This window comes from Dendrobium catenatum, unplaced genomic scaffold (assembly GCF_001605985.2).
Source record: "Dendrobium catenatum unplaced genomic scaffold, ASM160598v2 fragScaff_scaffold_157, whole genome shotgun sequence".
Lineage (NCBI taxonomy): Eukaryota > Viridiplantae > Streptophyta > Magnoliopsida > Asparagales > Orchidaceae > Dendrobium > Dendrobium catenatum.
This window is the reverse complement of record NW_021318619.1, coordinates 1,456,463-1,461,956: the sequence shown is the minus strand read 5'-3', so window position 1 is coordinate 1,461,956 and position 5,494 is coordinate 1,456,463. Positions and strand designations below refer to the sequence as shown.

At 33.8% G+C, this 5,494-nt stretch overlaps 1 long non-coding RNA gene across 1 annotated transcript in view; it reads left to right on the top strand.

The window, feature by feature from the left end:
* Positions 1-5,023, top strand: part of LOC114579113 — a 20,407-nt gene extending 15,384 nt beyond the window's left edge. The window contains exon 2 of the long non-coding RNA XR_003699970.1: positions 4,795-5,023. This is a non-coding gene — a long non-coding RNA (uncharacterized LOC114579113). The remainder of the gene's footprint in view (positions 1-4,794) is intronic.
* Positions 5,024-5,494: the final 471 nt, after the last annotated feature.

The window sequence follows — 5,494 nt, the reverse complement described above, 5'->3', positions numbered from 1 at the left end:
ACTTGAATTATGGAGGTCAACTTTAGAGTTTAAAGGATTTCGCCTGAGTATATCTAAAACTGAATATATTGAGTGTAATTTTAGTAGCAATAGACCTAGTGAGGGGATTGTGACATTGGGCAATCAAGCCATTAATAAGAGTACCCGTTTTAGATATATTGGATCTATTGTTCAAAGTGATGGTGAAATTGATGGGGATATTATCAGCATAATTCAAGTTGGATGGTTGAAGTGGAGGAATGCATCGGGCTTATTGTGCGATAGAAAAGTCACCCTCAAACTTAAGGGAAAATTCTATAAGATGTCGGTGAGACTTGCAATGCTTTATGGTGCCGAATGTTGGCCATTAAAAGAGAAGCATAATACTAAGTTAAGTGTTTCAGAGATGAGGATGCTTAGGTGGATGAGTGGCTTGACCCTTAGAGTTAGTATACGAAATGAGCATATACGTGAAAAGGTTGGCGTAGCTCCAGTGGAAGATAAGATTAGAGAGAGACGCCTTAGATGGTTTGGTCACATTAAACGAAGGCCTTCCGATGACCCGATTAGGAAAGTTGAGGTATTAGATTTGACTTATGTTAAGAAAGGTAGAAGTAGACCTAAAAGAGACTTTGTTAGAAAATATTAGAAATCATCTTTCTTTATTAGATTTAAATGAGAATTTGACTTTTAACCGGACACAATGACGAAAAAGGATTCATGTAGCCGACCCCACATAGTGGGAGAAAGGCTTGATGATGTTGTTGTTGTTGTTGCTGTTGTTGTTGTTGACCGTGCAAACTTAAAACCAAAAATAAAAGTGTTATCCTACATTTATTTTTCAATTGATCGGGCAAACTTAAAAAACAAATACATTAAATTTACTTCACAATGAATTTACTTTATAGTGCATTTCTTTTTCAATAAATCTTAGTTCTTTCTGTTCAAAAATAGCTAGTGTATTTGTTGTCTTTGCTATTGGATAACTGAAAAAATAACAATTCATGCGTTTTTTTGGGGGCTTTCTCAAAGGAAAACAATTTTTTATTGGATGGCTATTGACATGGCTTTTTGATGATGATAAGGGCTAAAAAAGACTATAAAAGTTGAGGGAGATTGTCTGGCTACGGGTTGGACCCCCATAAACCATAAGCCCTTCAAAGGTGATCGATGGCAAAGCGAGTTAGAGAGAAGAAAATTTAGGGAGGATTCTGATTTCTTTTATCCCAACTTAAAATTTTTCATCTTGTATACCTCATATCTATAGAAAAATAGGTTCTAGCAGGAAGACAAAGAGCCTCCATGAAGCAAGGAGCCATCAACATAATAGGTGGCGACCAATCTAAGGGTTCACCCAAAATCATTAGAGCAGTTAATGTTGGAAAAAGTGGAGATAGATTTTGTTAATAAATTGGTGGCAAAAAGGGAAGAAACACCTAAACCAAAAGCTGGAATTGCAGTTGTTGCGCCATTTAAAATCAAAAGAAGTAAACGAGCACAAAAACGAATGCGAGTGGAAGGAATAACAACATTACTGATCAATTGGTAGTACCTACATTCCAATCATATTTGGCCTCTCAGTTGATATGTCCCATGCCAATAGCGTACCCTTTCTATCACCAACAAATATCCATTCCATGGTTGGATGAAAAGCAAATGCACTTGCACCAAGGAGCTTAGTTGTGCTATCAACTGCACAAAGAAGTATACAACATGTCAATGAAAAAGATAACAGACAGAATAAAGAAAAATATTTATTTTCCAAATCAAATTCATCTTACGTTGCAGTGTATAATGAACTGCATAAGTCTGAATATTGTAAGCTCTAATTAAACCATCAGCATAAGCTACAAACTAATAGATAAATAAAGCAGATTGAATTTAGAATATCAAATTAAGTAATGAGGATAGCTACTAAACTTTTAAGTAGAAGGATATTCAGGTGAATGAAAATCTTACCAGCACAGGAAGGCGTGGATGACAAGAAAGGTTAACAATAGGCTTTTTAAGGTCCGTCTTTATTTTTGTTGGTGACTTGCCTCCCTCAATTGTACCAACAACTTCATTGTTGAAAAATTTTATAACAATATATATGCATACTAATACAAAAGGATATCAAGTTATTCTATAATAAAAGATAAACCTGTCACACTCATTCTTCTATGAAAGCCAAAGAATACAACAGGTTGGAGAGGCGTCATGGCAAGATGGACATCTATATCGGAGGATATACGTTCAGATTTTTTTCCCGGAGAGTGTAGAACCAGAGTCTGTTCATTGTCAAAATCACAAGATCGAATTGTGCAATCCTAAAAGAAAGAATAATATAGAGTGTTATTAACACTAAAATATGGATGTATCGGCTGCTAAATTGTAAAACAAGGGATGAAGCAATAATTAAATGGAGTAATATAAGAAATTTAACATGAGGAACGTGCAACAAACAATCGATATAAGTATTGTCGCCATTTATAAGAGACAAAAGGGCAAGTTAAATAAATTAATCCTGAAATAAATAAATAAATGTGTTTACCTAGCAAATATTAGACAAATTAACAATAACCAGCTACAAAGTATCATCAAATATTAAAAATTAGAACTCCAAGCTTCCATGCTACTAGAAAAGAAGTGGGTACAATAAAGAGAGCAAAGTGGCATCCAAATGAAGCAATTGCATTAAATCTTGAAATGAATAGCCAAATAGCTTGTCAGGATTCAGCTGGATATAAAACCTGTCCTGTCAAACAAATTTCAGCTAAATAGCCCCTTAGTAAACCTAACCTTGAAGGCCCAACATCAGTTGGGTTTGGAACCAAATATTAAAAGGTATCATCTTCTTATCCTTTGTTTCAATTCTATAGTTATATAGGTGAACCATCTTTCCCTAATACTATAGATCTAACTAAATCCAATCACATGTAAAGCCAATTTCCCCTCATCCACACCATCTCCCTACCACTAAATTAACCTCTTCCTAAATTTTTTATCCCTCGTAGTTCCCCATGCTCACATTCCTTCTTTAATATTGAACCAAAATCTAGTATGGTTTGGATGGTGTTGTGTAAATATACCCAATTAAACACATTTATGGAGGGGCTTTAAGATTTTGTTTAATTCGTTGGGTAGCCATTAATTCAATTATACATTATTAGATTGATCAATTAAAATATGGGAATCCAACTATAACATATATTTATCATAGAGCCTAATGAGAACCTTAACCAAGAGTTTTCTCTTTTAAGTAAGATGATTATTTAACTATGGGAGACTACAACACTAGAATGCATCTAACTAGGAGTATAATATCCTCTAAGAATGTTCGCTCAGGAAAAGACGTCACTGTTGCACAAACCCTGCTTTCGAAAGCTTAAGGTCCCATTTTTCACCGAGGTTGATTGGATTTTTAAATTAGATTTTTAAATTAACCAAATTTTCCCCGATGAATGGCATAAGGTTTTATTTAGTTCTGAGGTTTCACTTCCTATGAGTGCAAGCCCTCATAGCTAATTACCCCTCCTAACACGTATAAGAAAACTCTCAATTAATGATGAATCATTTTTTAGAAGTATGGTAGTTTTAAATTTTAGTTGAGGGGAATGGAGATAAACCCGATCAAGATCTCATGGTTTCGTTGTCCCGGGTATATCGTGTCACAACTCAACATGATAGGACCTGTCCTGGTCGAGTTTATGTTGAGTTGTGACCTACTGTAGGTTTTAGTCTACTAATACTAACAATAGTTGATTGTAGTGTCTAGGAAATCTGATTAGTAGTCATGGGTTGCCTCCTCTCAGGAATCCCAAGTAAACTGAAGTGGATAGATATATGTTAATTTGGTTTAGGTTGGGACTTATAGGTTTGATTGGGAGTTGCCCGTAGATTAGATTTAGGTTAGGTCTTATGACCCGGTTTAGGAGTTACCTATAGTTTAGACTTAGAATAGGTCTTACGACCCCACTTAGGAGTTATATGTAGTTTGGATTTGGGTCTGAGCTTACGACTTTCATTGAAAGTAGCCCGTATAGCGGGTCTTACGGCTTCACTTAGAAATGGTTCGTAGAATTTAAAAGGTTGGGTCTTACTTCTTTCATTAAAAGTAGACCGTATAGCGGGTCTTACGGCCTCTATTAGAGATTGTCCATATAACGGGTCTTACAACTTCACATAGAAGTGGCCCGGGTTATCTTTAGGTTAGCGGGGATCTAGTTTAGTGGGGTTTTGGTAGCAAACATGTAATTATGCATTTAAGTGGGTCTTACTTCTTCTATTAGAAGTAGCTTGTATGTTTGGGTTTGGGGTCGTACTTATGACTTTCATTGAAAGTAGCCCGAGTAGCAGGTCTTACGGCTTCCTTTGGAAGTAGCTTGTAGGTGGGTCTTACAACCAATCTCTATAAGTAAGGTGGCCCGTATAGGTTTCAAATAAAAGTTTCCCCTAGTTCATTTGGAATTAGGTTGATTACTCCCCTTAAGAGGCTTCATAACTCCCTTTAAGAGTATTTATAGCTCACCTTGGGAGGTTATGCGCATTAAATTAGTTGGGATTTACCATATTTTAGCTAGTAGTTACTTGTTAGGCTAGCTTCAGAATAAAAACACACCCTACCACTTGACATCAGTACTTTTTTTACTTTAGCTTTCAGTAGTGTACTGTGGTTTTGCTCATAATAGTGCTCATAGGATTCTTACTCCAGTAGCTTGTGTTTTACTTTAGTACCATTGTTTGTTCAATACTGTTTATTTTAGTACCTATTTGTTTTACCAGTACCAATTTATCTTCGTACATTGAGCTAATGCTTGGTTTGTTTACTTGCAGGTATGTTGTACTTGTAGCAGTTTAGAGAGCTTGGATAGCTCACAAGTAGCTGCAGTTGAGGCTACTACTGAGAGTCTGAGAGAGTTTGTTTTATTTTTAAGAGTTTTGTTTGTTTAAAGTACTTTTGTTAAGAGTTTGTTTAGCTTGTACTTAAGTTGGATAGTAGAAAACATAATTTTTTGTGTTTATTTTTTTTAAATTAAAAATGCACCAGAGTGGTTCTCCCTTCCATGCTTTCTACTTGAATTTTAATTTTCTTTTTTATTTGGTTTAATTAAAAATTAAATTTAAGTTTATATTAAAATTAAAATAAAACTATTGGCTCATTAAGTAATTAAATTTTAAATTTTAAGATTATTTTGAAATTATTTAATTATTTAGATTAAATTGATTTTAATTAAGTTTTAAATATATTTTAAAATAAACAAAGCTCTGATTTTAATTAAGTTTTAAATATATTATTTTAATTAAATTTTAACTTAATCAATTATTTAATTAATTGAATTTTATTTTAAAATTGAATATGAATTTTAAATTTTATTTTAAAATTAGTTAATTAGTTTAATTTAAATTAAAGTCACGAATTTAAAATTAAATTTAATTAATTTATTAGTAAAAATTAGATTTTAGTTAAAGCTCTCAAACAATTTCGCAGCATAATTTTGGCGCTTCCTCAGTGCGAGCGGAGGTAGAGGATGGT